Raw genomic sequence first — 16,451 nt, forward strand, 5'->3', positions numbered from 1 at the left:
CTTTCTCAGCCAATTGTACAGTATGAAATAAGTTTAAACACACTCAGCCCAGCAAGAATTAACACTCATTTGCAGAAATATACTGAAATACAAAGCCAGAGAACAGAATTCAAATTCACCAAGTACAATAGAGTTCACCTTAGTATATACGGTAACCATAAAACTTCGATTGTCAAAAGGAAATCCAACTGAATCAACATCTAAGGGATAGGAATAAGCCTCTGTGCCATAGTGAATTTATTCATAAAAGCTTTCAAGATTCCCATTTACAAATAGAAGCAATGAGAAAACAAAGGGTTTACCAATTCTTTATTAAGCATACTATTCCTGCTGAGACCGGTGATTTATTCCAGAGTGTGCAATTTAGAAAGGGTGGAGATCTCTTAGTAAATGTGCATATCTTTGAAAAGGTGACACTTTAGCTGTAAGCCCTTAGACCAACAGAAATTGTAAACTCATCCACATGATTTTTAAATAAAGAAACAAATGCTAACAGATTGCATGTAACATTGGTTTGATCATTAATTGGAGTTGTTACTGTAGTTTTTTTGAGTGGATTTTTGTTATATATTACAAGAGTGAGTTAATATACAAAAGAGATATTAAAAGGGTAGGAAGAAAGCATTGAAGGATAAATGGCATTTTTTATTGACAGAGGAATTTATCCAGCATACGCTGCCATGTATGGGGTGTCAAGGGAAGGTGGCACCTCTTATTAAGGGGTTTGTCATGTCTATTCTGGGATAGCTCAATCAACCTTTGGTCCCCACCATACATCCAGCTCTCACCTGTGGCTCCAAGTAGCTGTTTGCATGAAACAGCAGCCACACCACTGTTGACTGTTTTGCCATGCAAATTAAACCAGGTGAGGGCAGCCGGTGACCTCATACCCCACTGAAACAGGGACAAACCTGTCCAAGCAACTTAAGTCAGCTCCAGTAGGGAGGACGGATGACAGATGAAATCAACAGTGAGATCTAACAGCCATGAAGGAGATTCTGCAAAACTTTGTGTAGAATGAAGTGCATGATAAGGCACAGAGCCTAGCTTATGATGACTATTTATACCACTGGACCCAGACATACAAGGTCAGAGAGAATGGGAACTGTTTCAGTGCAACACCTTTTCTACTTTAGAAACTCTTCCATACAAGTTTTACTGTCATCATGGGTAACTAACATGCTGCAGTGTTCTTTTGATTGACTGCAAACTAACAAAATTAACATAGACACTTAGTGCAGATATTGGACTGCCTTCATACAATGATTTCAACAATTGCATCCTCCAAATCTACATTTTCATTGCAACATTCAAGATGAGTGTCAATATCTTCAAATTCTTCACAGTTCCCAACTTGTAGTGAAGTCATTTGATTTTCATTCTCAGTCGTTTCTGGCATCTCCAAGCCTGGATGCTTGAAACTACAGTGCACAAATCAGTTCCAAATTGTCTTACTACTTATTTCTTACCAACTTCCAGTGACAAAAATCACGCTTTTTGAAAATAAGCACACACAATTGTCATTATTTAAAAACTGTTCTGACATTAGTTAGAAACTGTTCAGCAAGTGTCCTGCCCAAACAGAGCAGCATACTACCCCAAGTAAACAAAGGACATCCCAGTTATTTCTCAATTAAGTGGCTGCCTTGATTAACTGGAATCTACTGAACTTCTAATATATTAAAATAAATCACAGGGCCACCATTTAGCACGGTGGTGCCTTTTTGCCATTTCATTTTAACAGATGTCTATCAATTGAGCCACTGACTGCCTGAACACATGGACAATAGCAGATGCAAAAAAAAACTTATTAGTGCCATATATCCCTGTCTGGATCTTTTCTGAAACACTCAAATGTCACCTGAATGACTGTAGTTCCAAAGTAGAAGGGTGAAGAAAGTTTTCAACCATTCAAAATGCAATTGTGAATTCTGTCACATGTATTGTACATCAATGTGCTATCAGGTTGCACAATACATCTATCATTTTGAAAGGACTGATAAAGCAGAGAAATGAACTTCTGCACTGCACTCTGGATAAAAGAGCCCACTGCAGTCAGTAGAATGATGTATCTCTCTAATTTGCTTCAGGTGTTCTAGCTTGTACAGAGGTGACCTACAGAGGATCCTATAACAGGTAGGCTTTGCAAAGTAGCTCAGATTTCCCACCACAGAACTCAACTTGATCCTCATTTTGCTTCTCATGTGCATATCTGCCAATATAATTGTGGAAGAAGTTTCTGTGCATTTATGAAACACAAAGCACAGACTATGTTAAAACAATAGCACAACGGATCAGAGATAAATAATTTAATCACTTAGCTGTGTACATACATCTACTGATGCTTCTGGACACATCTTCAGTGATGTTCCTGGAATCATCCGGTGTTTCGGGTCTTTCAACATCATACAACCTCCTCCAGGTGACCCAGCCAGGGCTGATCAGACCTCAGCTTGTGTCCAGATGGCTAGCTACTTATGACTCCATGGCTCCCCTCTTTTGCGCCACAGCCATCTTGAGGCCCTCTCTGCCGTATCGGTGGTACTGCGGATGGCTCTCCTCTTCCTCTCTCCCTCGATGCCCAAAATGCTGAAGGCTCTAACTAAAGAACGGGCTATGAATCCCCTACAACTAACCTCCACTGGGAGACACCTCGCTCTCCATCCAGCCTGCTGACAGTTGCTGACCAGTCCTGCGTACTTGGAGAGCTTCCTTTCAAAGGCCTCCTCCAAGCTATCTTCCCATGGGACTGTCAGCTCCAGCAGCACCACTTGCTTAGTAGACTCAGACACTAGGACAATGTCTGGTCGCAGGGTGGTGGCTACGATACGTTTGGGGAACTTCAGCTGCCCTTCAAGGTCCACCAACAGCTGCCAGTCCTTTGCAGAGGTCAGAATGCCTGCAGATGTCCTTTTGGCAGGTGTTGGCTGCTCCCCAGCTCTGACAAAGACAATGGTCTGCTTGGAGGGTCAGGACCGCTTCGCCCACTCAACTCCACACAATATTTCACCACTGTTATCATTTCTTACAAAGTAACAAAACAAAGTACTGTGTGTAATAACCAAAACCAGAAAGCACAAGATTTTTTTTTTTTTTTTTTTTTAAAAAGTTGGCCATTAATCATATTTTAGGACTATCATTTTTATTTAGAGATACAACACAATAACAGGTCCTTCCTGACCAACAAGCCTACAATGCCCAATTCCACCCATGTGACCAATTAACCTACTAACCCATACATCTTTGGAATTTGGGAGGAAAGCAAAGCAACACAGAGAAAACTCTCATGCTCATGAGAACATTAAAAACTCCCTATAGATATTAGGAATTGAACCCAGTGCTGTAACAGCATTACACTGTTCTCTACACTACCATGCCACTCATTGGTTGCATCCATTCCAGATCTTCAATTACTTCCTTTAAATTTATACTATTAATAACATTGTTTCCTAGCCATGCAAATTTTCAGGACTTAGGAAATTTGAAAAAAGTCCTGCAGAGTGTAGAACTCTGGTTCCTACATAAATAGCATACTTAAAATTAACATCCCAACCCATACAGACTATTGTTTTTCAGTAAAATCACCAAGTATCAACTTTACTTGCGATATACATTTACACATATTAGGCATATGCTGAGGTGTATTAGTCATGGAACAGCGTGCAAAAAATATACAAAAAATAAAGTTAGAGGTTAAACTATAGATATGGAATAAGATATGCATAAACACCAGCATGACCTACCAGGTAAATAGGATTATAAAAAGTCTTTACAATGCAGTGCAGTGACGAGGTTAATTGATAGATGGCAGAGCAGGGTTATTAACTAAATGGCTGGTCAGATTAACTGCCGTGGGAAGAAACTTTCAAGATAGCGTGAAAAAGTTTCTTTCCATCAGCATACAGACATGAAAAAGATTCCATCTATAAATTTATTTCCAAGTGCTGTTTCATGTCTCTCACTTCTACTCAGAATATCAAGTCACATTCATTTACATTTGAGTTTGTTACCACTTTGTCCTGTTACATTTGAACAATTTCAACCAATGGTGGCAGAATAATTATCCACCACTGTAATTTATCAAAGATGACAAGGTAATTATGGTTGAGGAAGACCAACTGACCCACTTCAGTTCATCCAGCTGCAAAAAGCCGAGTGCTACCCACTGTTGTCTATATTTACTTCTTCCAGGGCTTTGCCTCCATCGTTCCAGCTGGCAACCCATTCCAGGTGTCCATTTCTGAATGCAGCAACTGCTGTTAGTATACTATTACTTTATTATTGTTCTTTAGTCCTCATATTTTGATGTAATGTTGTGAACTTTTAGCAAGTCCTACATCTTTGAATTAGTAAGAGTGGGAGTATAAATTCTAACATTGAGGGAAGTGTTATCTTTCAGTTGAATTGCTAAATTATCTTTCCTCAAGTGGATGTAAAAGATCCCAGGCATAATTATAAGACTAGGAATACAGTACTGTCACTGGTGTCCTAATCAATATTTGCTCTTCTATCAATATTACTAAAGACAGATTAACTAGTCATTATAAGAGTGCAGTTTGTGTGAACTTGCTGAGCATACATGGCATTCCACTATTTTTGTTGTAAAATGTGATGAGTACTTCATGAGTTGTCAAGAATATAATGAAATAGATAGTTTTTAACCATTGGTTGAAAGAATGGGACTGAATTACATCCTGGCTGATCTATACATCAGTTCCTCTTATATCTGCACCATAATCCATACTCAACCAGAGTTAATGGAAATTTTATGTACAGTATCCATATCTTATGGAAGGAAGCCCTAGATTACACTACTGTTTGCACGTAAAATATCTTCTCATAAATTGTCCAATTCAAAAGTTATGGTTATGCTCTTGTTTTATACTGAATCATTCCACCAGTAGGAACGGTTTGTACCTGTTCATCTTATCAATTGCCTTATTTTTGCATCTCAAAATTTGAGGCAAACAATTTGATAATTAGGCATGCCCAAGATGATTGAAATAACTTGAAAATGCCTGAAGTGTGAAAGTAGAAGTCTTCCCCTAACTTGTTCAGGTTTTGCACTAGGTGAAAAGAAGTTATTGATGTAATTACATCACTACACAGCAGAGGGCATTAGATGGACACACGTCGTCATTGCTATACCCCTCCCCTTGCTATATTAAATGTACAGTTTTATTATGTTTTTGCAGCTTGTTTTCAAAGACAGCACATTATAAAGAGCAGCGTGTGATAGCAAAAGACGGATATATCTGTGAAAGCAATTAAGTAATATTTATTTAACTATCAATATTGAATTTCTGGAACTACCATCTAGATCATACATAAGAGGCAGTTTAAAAAAAATCATAAGTGATAGAGGATATAATTACCTCTGCTCTAATTACAAATCTATAATTTTAAGAAATATTTGACAATCTCTTACAGAGCAGAGACTACTTAAGAGAAAAGTATTACTTTAATGAGGATAAAATGATACCTTTAAAATTCAACTTTACATATTTTCTACAACTAACTTTTTCCATATTATGCGAAAATATTAACACTTTGGTAGGAATAATAATGACAATTTCACTACAATAGCCATTCTTTAAATGTAAGGTAGTCAGCAGGGCAGTCAGTTTGTGCAACCAAACCTGCTTGCAGTGTGATCTGACATTTTATTTACCCATAGATGTGGATATTACTGGCACACTTATTATCCTTTCTTCCAGTACTGATCTACACCACAGCAGGAAGATTGATTAGGCTATTTCCATTAATCAGGACCTTACATTACTCATAATACAGAAAGCCACCGAGCCCACCAGGTCCATTCAGCAGTGCAATCTTAAGAGTCCATTAACCCTTCTCTTATTTTCCCGTAGCCCTGTTTTACTCTTCTCAAATATCCACCATCCCCCCTTTGACTGCCACTTAACTGCATGAAAATAAAGAACTGTACAGCATAGGAAACATGTTTGCGCTGACCATAATGTCAATTTAAACTGATCACACTTGTCTGCACATGGTCCATATCCCTCCATTCAAATATCTGGTTATCACTGTATATACAGTCAATTCCAGTTAATTAGTTCATCAGTTAATTGGGGCAGCTGCTTATTGGGACATTAAGAAAATTTCTGGGATTCCCTTTGTTTATTTGGGTCACTATGCTGCTTAATAGGGGCGGGAGACTGTTGCCGAACAAGTTCTAACTAGGATCAGTTGCACACACCTGTGTGGCCTTTAGACACTACACCATCCTTAGAATTAAGTTTTTAAATAGTGCCAATTGTGTGTGTTTTGCATGCAAAAAGCAGCAATTTTTGTGACGCGAGAAAAGCAGCAAGACAATTCCGAACTGTTTTGCTCACTGAGGTTTCAAGCAGTCAAGCCTGGAGCTGCCAGAAACAATCAAGAGTGAAAATGAAACGATTTCACTACTTCAACATGTAAGGCACTACAAAAAATTTGAACACATCAGTCACCTTGAATATTGCGATGAGCATGAAGATTTGGAGGATGCAATCATTGATGGCATTGTATGAAGGCAGTCCATTATCTGCACAACGTATGTATGTACATATGTATGTGCTCCGATTTTGCTCATTGCGTACACTGGATGAATTCCTCTGTCAATAACTATTAGGAACTAATGCAGTTTTATAGTATTGTAGAACTAATGGTTGTGTTGGAATTTTCATTTAAGTACATAATTTATTACTCAGTTTGTCTTTTTAAAATACCTTTTAAACTGTTTCCATGAAACTTTGACTAATTGGGGCAGCCACTTAATTGAGCCAAAATGTAATGATGCAATTAAATAGAATTCACTGTACTGAGATTAGTGAAAAACTTTATTTTACTTGCCATCCAGACAGATCCTTTCAAACACAAATACATAGTGGTAGTACAAAATGAAAAGCAGTAAGAGAATGTAGAATATAGTGCTATTTACTGAAAAAGTGCAATGCAAAGACAAAGTGCAAAGGCCATGACAAAATAGATTGAGAGATCGGGGGGAGTTAATCTTTTTTATAGAAAAGGTCCATTCAAGAGCCTTTTAACAGTGGAATAGAAGCTCTTCTTCAGCCTGTTGGTGAATGCTTTGAAGCTTTTGTATCTTCTGCCTGATGAAAGTGGTGGGGGGGGGCGGGTGTGAAGAAAAGAGAATGACCAGCACGAAAGAAGTCTTAAGTACGTTGGCTGCTTTCCTAAGACAGTAAGTAGGAAGTGTAAGCAGAGTCAACAGAAGGGAAGCTATTTTTTATGTTAGAAGTCCAATGGAGGGTATGTGGGTTTTGAATTCCATTTCCAAAATTTGATTCCACGTAAGTAAATGGAGCCTTGTGTGAGTATCTTGGTATAATTCATGTGAATGTGATATTCCAAACAGTGATCAGTAATAGCAATTAGCTCCAATGATGGGTTAAAAATAGGTGTTGCCAAGTGTTAAGGTAGTACAACTGTCTCTCATTTCCAGTGACCTGGTTTTTATTCTGACCCCAGGTTCAAAGTAAAATACATCAGACTACATACATGTTGCCACATACAACCCTGAGATTCTTTTTCCTGCAGGAAAGCATGTTTTCTATGTGAGCTTGCAATTTTGTCCTTGTACTTGCATTTATTTCCCCAGGTGCTTTGCATCCAGGGTGGCAGGTTAATTGATCACTGCAAATTACCCCTAATGGGCAGGATATTAAGCAAGATGTGAGAGAATATATAATAGGACATTAAGTGAAGGAATGGAACTGACAATGTTACTCTGGAAACTGGCAAGAGACTCAATGGGTTGAACAGGGTCCTCCTATGTCATAAAGAAATATGACAAAGTAGGGATGACATGGCAATTGATCGGTAAACCTGGACTGACAATCCAGAAAGGAGAGCAAACCCTACCCAAGGATAACATCTTTCCTTATTCTAGAAACACAGATTTTACCATATCAAGTGATTAGAAAAGACAAAGGAACGCTGCCCTTGATTGCATGAGGAACAGAAGGCACATGGGAGCTTAAAGTTCATAAGTAGCTTTACTATTATTGTACTGGAACTTTGTAAGACCTACATGTCAAGTATTAATTACAGTTTTGGTCAACAGGTGCATCAAAAATTATTCAGACTGTTTTCTTGGACGGCCTTTGCCATACAAAGAAAGATTGAGCAGACTTGATTGGAGTTCTGAAGAATGAGGAGTTATTTTGCTGAAAAGTACAAAAATTTTGATGAAGACTTATTGCATAGAAGCATGGAAGACGTTTCTCCTGCCATCAGAATCTCAGAATTTGGAGTAAACCATTTAGTACTTGTATAAGTAGATATTTCTTCTATCACAGTGTGCTGAATCTTTGGAATTTACTATCCAAGAAGGATATGGAATTTCAATCAAAACAAGAGATTGATAAGATTTCTGGATATTACAAGAGCCATGGGTTATAGGGAAAATGTGCAAACAAATAAGGCTAAACTAAATCAGTCAAAATCTTGATGGATGGCAGAGCAGGCTCGGATGCAACAAATTCTTATGTTATGATAGATGTTACTTCACCAGTGTCAGCAAACCATATTACTCCCTCCATGATTTTAGGTTTCTAAAACTGCTATCTGCCTACAACCCTCTACAAACTTTAATGTCATGATCACCCTACAATTTAAGTACTCAACATTGCTGGCAAAGACTCTGAAGTCAAGTTCTAAAATTTCTTCCATAAATGTTGCCTCTTTTCATTAAGACTAGTCTCAAAACATTTAGAACAAACTTCAGTCTCCTGTCCCAGAAGACCCCTACATGTGACCTGTCATCAAATTCTTTTCAATAATGTTTGTGTTGCACCTTAGGTCATTTTCCTGTTGTAAAACAACTAGATAAAATGTTATTGTTTTAGGTAAGTAACTACCACCAGGCTTTTACCATGGAACACAACTTAACTCTATCTTTTTTCCTGTGATATTCAATATGCATTCTTATCAACAAAATTACCAACAAATTTGGAAAGGCAACTGTGTCTCCACTCCCTTGCCTATCCAACCCCTTTTTCTCCCACTCCCCTTAGTTAGCAGCATTGAACCAACTACGGATCCAAATATCATTTGCAAACAGTATCAGAGATGGGCTTTTAAGAGTTCTAAGACTGAGCATTTGCATGTTAAATTATCACATGAACACAAAACCACAAGTTTTAAGAAGTTCCATCTTTTATACTGAGCTAATGATTTTCTCACAATCTTCCATTAATATGAAAACACTTGAAAATAGATACCTTCTCATGAATGTGGCAGAAATTGGCAAAATTCATTCTTAGAGGATTTGATGCAAAAATGTGGAACTGTTATTCAACTAAATTGCCAAACTTGATTTACATATCCATAAACGTAGCAGAAATATACCAAAGTACAAAACCAGCAGGATCAAATTTTAAAGCTGCTGTTTAGCCACATTCAGTTTGTCAGTAGAGCAAACTAAGATTTTCATTTGAACTTGAAACAAGGGCAAGATCCATTGTTAAGGTCCATATGACATAGACATAGATTAAACAAAGTAGGAGTCTCTGTTGAAGAAATATGAATTAAAGTCCAAATTATAAAGCAAAGCTACAACAGTAATAACCACTGGACTACTACCAGAGTCACATACAAATTGGCAGAGGAAAAATCCAAGAATTGAATATCACTCAGAGGATTGGGGGGGGGGGCAGAGAAACAGCTTCAATTCGGAGAGTACCAGCATTGGAGACAGTACGTGTTCCATTGGGACCAATCTTACTAAAATAACTCTGGTTACAAAATCACTGAACTTAAATACTAAATATGCCACCAGTCTAAAAAGAGATGGGGGAAATGATTCAAGTGAGGTGAACTTAGTAAGTTAAAGGGAAATGACAAATCCATTAAGTAGGACTGCAAATTTGGAAACAATAGCCCAAGTGTGACACTTTGAATTGGACACAGAGCAGAGAAAATGGTAAAAAGAAAATAATATCAAAAGCTTATCTGAATTGCATGCAACATTCATGACTAGATAAATTAATTAAAGGATAGTGGCTATAACAAAATGTCCAAGATTTAAATATTCCAGGCAACTCATCCAACAGTAGAAACAGGCAAAATAGAAAAGGAGAAGGCAGTGCCTTTGACATTATAGAATGATATAAAGGTCAACAAGAGATAAGATTATAGCTCAGAAAAGTCAAGCAGTTGACGTAGTTTGCACTGTTAGAGAGTGGTGGAAGTTGCAAGTAGGCCCCAGGCAGTACTGGAAAAGAAGAGTATTACATAAACCAGCAAATTAGAGGCATATGTAATAAGGGTAATACAACATCCGGAGGGGATTTAATCTACATATTGACTTGTCAAACCAAATGTGTTGAAGATGAATTTGTGAAGTACATAAGAGATAGTTATCTACATTAGTGTGTGAAGTATCCAACAGGGAAGAACTTATTTTAAGTCTAGTATTGGTTATGTGAGAAAGGGTTAATTGATGATTTGGTTGCCAAGTGGCCTTTAGGGAACACTGGTCATTGGAGAAATTACAGATAAAACTTGAGACCAATTTGGTTCATTGGGAAATTTGGGGCTCAAACTATAAAACCATAAGGTACGAGTAGGTAAATTTAAGAACAAACATTAAAAGGTATGCCAATAAACATACATTAGATAGAGTTTACAATCAATCTGCATTTTTTAAGACAAAAACAATCCATCATGAAGTATTCAGCAAATAAATTTAAAGAAAGCATTAAACCAATGATAATGGCATGATTTTGGAGAAAGTAAGCTAGCAGATTAGTAAAAAATTGAAACTCAGCAATGGACTGAGGCTAGCAAGAATCATCAAAACAGACTGTAAGAGCTTCCATAGGTAGATAAAAGGTGAAGACTGTTATAAGTTAATGTGGATCCCTGACAAACTGAGACGGGCAAGGGTATATTGGGAATAAGGTGGTGACAGAAAAATTAGACGTAGATATTTTGTATCACTCTTTATGGAAAATTCAGAAGACCTCCCAGAAATAGTCAAGTAAAGGCCTCAAGTAGACAAGGTGCTCAAAAAAAATTAGCATTAGTAATTAACGTGGCACAGTAGCATAGCTCTTAGCTGACACCATTATGGAGCCAGTGACCCTAGTTTAATTCTGCCGCTATCTATAAGGAGTTTGTACATTCTCCATGACTGTGGGTTTCCTCTGGGTGCTGTAGCTTCCCTCCACATACCAAAGACGTATGGATTAGTGGGTTAATTGGTCATATGGGTGTAACTGGGTGGTGTGGGCTTATTGGGATATCAGCATGCTGTATCTCTAAATAAAAAATAAAATAATTAATAGTTCAGAAAACAAGTTTGAAAGGCACTAAGTCCCCAGGAAATAACCCGCATTCCAAAGTTTTGAAGGAATTTTCAATGATAACATTCATTCACTGTCATTATCTAAAATTCCTAACTTCGCAAACAACTCCCACAAAAACCATATGCATGATTTTTTTTCCAAATATTTTGGAGGACACAAACACAGGTAATTTATTATGTTCATTTGAAAGTTTCATTATATATTAGAAATTGATTTGGAAAACTTGACCACTGAGATCACAATCATTAATATTGACACTTGAAGTAAAATGCAAGTGCCTAGGAGTTACTTTAAAAGCTATTAGCCATGACAGATCATGGATTTCTCAACACAGAACAGTATCTGAAGTTGAATCTGGGATTTAATGTTCTTAGCAAGAACATTATCTGTTTGACAGGCACCTGAACTAAATCAGAAGATGCACTTACCCTGAATAATTAACCTGGAGCACATATTGCATATGCTACAATGCAATGCACATTTTAGCATACCTTATTTGTTACAGCTCATGTAGCATTATAGATCAAATAAAATTAATGCTTTAGTTCCAATTTTCCCACTATTTTCACCTCTTCAAGCATAGCCTAGTTTTCATTAGCAGCCAGTCTCTTGTGCACCAAAGGCAGTACTTTCACTAGCAAGTAATAGTTAGCCTTTGCAAAATTAATAATTAACCTTAATTAGTTGTGAATGATAACTTGAGAATAAACCCATCAGCTAGGTTATCACTCAGAATACAGAAAATAGTGTCCCAGTTTACCACTTAAAAGCAACATTTATTATGTGATGAGGTACTTCCATTTGTGGTGATTGGAGCAAAATACCACAGGTGCTGGAAATAGAAATCAAAAAAGCAAAACATGCTGTGAGCATTCATCAGGCAAAGCAGCAACAGCAACTAGAGAAACAGAGTTAGTGTTTGGGTCAAGGACCCTTCATCAGACTGAAAAGTGAAAGACCAACTTTTTTCCCCCTTTTCTTTCCAGTCTCTCTCTCTGCAACTTGAAACATGGCTATCTTCTCACTTTTTCAGCTCTGATGAAGGGTCCTTGATCTATAACGTCACTTATTTGACTTACTGATTGTTCCAAGCATTCTCTACCTTTGATTCATACATTATACCCTGGTTTAAACTTCAGAAACAATGATAAATTCCCATTATCATTACCATTATTATTAGCAGTGCTAAGAATCAGTCTGTTGCAGTAGCAAGTACAGACCTCGAGTACATATAAAAGCATTTTGCTTCAGAAACCAGTTCAAATTGCCCAGGAGGCTGTGGCAATTCTTATTTTGATTAAAAATAGGGAATAAATGCATATTAAATCAGAATACAGCTTATTCTGATAATGACTATTTTCCCCCAGAACATACACATATATTCAAAAACAGAATAAAGATAAGTTTTCAGACATGGGGGGCAAAAAAAAGGCTGATCCTGAAGTGACAAATTTTCAACTCATGCATGCAAATCACACAAGATCCAGTAGCCAAGAGCATGAAAAATAGTTTTATAGCCCTTCTAACCCTTCAGTAATTTGTAGTTGAACTGACCATGTCTCAACTCCATTTTCCTGACCCCTCGCTAAAATCTAAAGATTTGTCTGTCCTTCAATCAATCAGCCTCTATAGCAACCTTTTTCTATGCCATGGAGCCTTACCATTAACTGAGGGGGTCCATAGATCCCAGGTTGGGAACCACTGCTCTTTAGTTTCAGGAATAGAGAATGCCAAAGATTTACAACCAACAATTTATTCCTCACACACTTCATTTTTGGATTATTTAAAGCAGCTGAACTAACTTTATTGTCAATGATGTTAAATCCACAGTCGTTGGTGTGAGTTCTGTGCATTCTAATCATTGCAACTGCACTTGGAGATTAGCGTGTGGAATGCAAAAATTTATATCCATTTACTTGATGGTTTAAGGCTTATGCTCTATTATCAAATGAAGTTTGTCTTCACACTTAAAACATTCATTTCTGGGATTTGGACAATACCAGCAAGGCCGATATTTATTGCTCCCCTCATCCCAGTTGCCATTGAAAAGGTGTTGGTAGGCTACTTACTTGAATATCTATTGTCTTTTTGTTGAAGGCACATCAAGAGCATTATTGGAGTGACCTTTGCAGGATTCAGGTCCAGTAATACTTAATAAAAGGCAATATGTAGTTCCAAGTCAGAATGATGCTCAACTTGGAGGGATACTTGCAGGTGGTGACGTTCCAAAGCGACTGCTACTTGTCCTTTTTAGAGAAAAGCTGTACATTTGTGATGTGCATTTTAAGGAGCCTAGATTCATAACTGCAGAAAATTTTGAATATAGTGCACACTGTGGCCAGTACATAGTGGAGGTACAGTAGACATACGATTGTTGATAGGCTGCTAATCAAACAGGTTATTTTGTCCTGGATGGAATTAGTGGAATAACACCCCTTCATGCAAGTGGAGGGCATTTCAGATCACTGCTGATTTGTGCCTTGAAGATGGTAGAAATGTCTTGTGCATGTCAGGAGGCAAGTACTTGCCATCCCTTACAATATTAATGATGGAGTGATGCTATTGATTGACAAATCTACAGCAGGTTACCCAACTACCAAAATTGCCAGGTATATTACTTGCCACTTTTCTGCTCATGCCTGATTCTTGTCCATGTCTATTTGTGTACAGACATTGCATATTTTGGTTGCTGAGGAGTTGCAAATGGAACTGAAATTTTGTAATCAGTGGAACTTCTCATTTGTGTGTCTATGATGGCAGAAAGGACATCAATGAAGGACAATGCCCCAATGAAGTCTAACAGTGAAATCCCGAGACTAGGGCTGAGATGATTAACCTTCTATAGCCACAGCTATCTTCCTTTGTACAAAGTATAAACTCAAGCACAAAACTACTGACCTGTTTTACCAGAGTGCCCTGATGCCATTCTCAAAGCCATATGTTGCTTTGTTGTCAAAGGTTTTCATCTTATCTCCTAGAACTCAGTACACTGGTCCAAGCTAGACCAAGGCTATTAGGAGATCTAATTCCGACTAGTCCTGGTGAAACAAGATGGCCGTGTGCAAGCAGGTTGAGAAATTTGCTGAAAGTGTGTTGGAGAAAGTGCAGCATGAAAAAGTGCAGCATGGAATAGGGCTCTATGGCAAAAAGTCACTCAGCACAATAGTGCACTTTATACAAAATAGCACTGTGCACCTAATGTATTCAACACCCAGGTGAGAACTCATCAACTGTATCTGGATGCAATAACCTTTCCCAATACGATTTCTACATGCAATGATGTTAACCTGGCAACACAAATCTAAAACCTGATTTCTGAGAAGTACAGAGACTGCTTGAAGTGCAATTGACTGAATATCTTAAGTAGTGCCAAATCTTGTTCAAGGAGTTTATGAATCTGACATGTATTTGTTTCTGCTTAAAAATATAGAGGATTCTTTCTTCTCACTACACCCAAGTTGGAAACTTACAAATGTGAACAGAAGAACTGTGAGTACTCTCCTAAACAGGCTGGCAACAACTCCAACCAGGCACTGATAAAACAAATTGGGCAGTAAGAATTCAAACTACAACCGACAGACTGGTGTAATTTAGTCATGACTGGTTTGAAAGGCAGCATCAAACTCTTTAGGTGCTGTATTGCTGACCTATAGGTTGCTCTTCCAGATTCTCTACAGCCTGTTGAAATACCATTTCTAACATCTGTAACATACAAAAGACAAAAAAGTCCTTAAATACCAGCCATTTGTTACATATGTTAAAAAATTAAAGAAAAACTCTTGAAAGTGAAGTAAATGTTTTGAAGTGTTTTCAAATGTATTAATATTGTTTTATACTCAATGTTTTTATACTTGATTGTTGTATTGTTTTTATACTGGATGAGTGATGTTCATTTGTTTTGCAAATATTCATAATTACTTGAAATGAAATATAGCAAAGGTACTCTTTTCTTCATAATTTATAACTTCCATTTTCAGGATAGTTCTTCATTTTCTATAAGGATCAAATGTGACGTAGACATAGACCAGTCCACATATCCGCATCAAAATGATTGGAAACAAGAATCTGCAGCAACAAACAAAATGGTGTTGAAATTCATCAGGTCAGTCAGCAACTAAGGAAGCAAATGGACAGTTAATGTTTTGGGTCAAGGCCCTTCATCAGGACTGGAAAGAAAGAGAGTAGATGGCCAGTATAAAAATGTGGTGGGAAGGTGAGGAGCAAGTGCAGGGATCCAGCTGAGGTGGTGTGATTGGCAGGTGAGGAGGGACAGTGGGAATTAACTGTGGACTTCAGTCATCACGGGATGAGGGAAGGGGTCAGGGAGGAAAAAGTGAGCAGCTTTAACTGCTGGTTGTCAACACCTGAGGATCTATCCTTGGCCCAACACATTGATGCAATTACTAAGAAATGCCAGCAACTCTACTTCATTAAGAGTTTGAGGAGAATTCACATGTCAAAGGCTTTTGGCAAATTTTTATAGATGTATAGTAGACAGCATTCCCACTGGTTGCACTGAAACCTGCTATTGTGCCTCCAATGCTCAGGATGGTAAGCACCTATAGACAGTTGTACTCATCCAGCTCCATCACAGGCACAACCCTTCCCACCATCAAGGACACATTCAAGGAGTGGTGCCTTACGAAGGCACCATCTATCACCAAGGAAATTGACTGTCCTGGACATGCCCTCTTCTCATTATTACCATCAGGGAGGAGATACAGGAACCTGAAGGCCCATACTCAATGATTCAGAAACATCATCTTGAAAGCCATCAGATTTTTGAACAGTCCATGATGACTACTTCATTATTTCTTTATTGTATGTATTTTATAATTATAGTAATTTTCTATTTTTGCACTATACTGCTGCAAACAAAATTCAAAATATATAAGACAGTAATAATAAATTAATTCTGAAAGATACAAGAAACTGAGGTGATAGATAGAAACAGTAAAAGGACTGGAGAAGAGCAAAACTATTATTTGATGGTTTCTTCATTCTTCTAAGCTTGTTCCACATATAGGGAGATCACAATAGATCCTCTCCTGTCTCATATTTTGGTAGATTTTCAGGTTAGAGATAAATATTAACAAAGTACATTCTTGAACACAA

General features: G+C 37.6%; 1 protein-coding gene across 1 annotated transcript in view; it reads right to left on the reverse strand.

Annotated features, from left to right (window-relative positions):
• Window positions 1-16,451, reverse strand: part of rec114 (REC114 meiotic recombination protein) — a 45,482-nt gene that overhangs the window by 26,898 nt on the left and 2,133 nt on the right. The window lies entirely within an intron of this gene.

Source organism: Mobula birostris, chromosome 18, assembly GCF_030028105.1.
Source record: "Mobula birostris isolate sMobBir1 chromosome 18, sMobBir1.hap1, whole genome shotgun sequence".
In the NCBI taxonomy this organism is placed as follows: Eukaryota; Metazoa; Chordata; class Chondrichthyes; order Myliobatiformes; family Myliobatidae; genus Mobula; species Mobula birostris.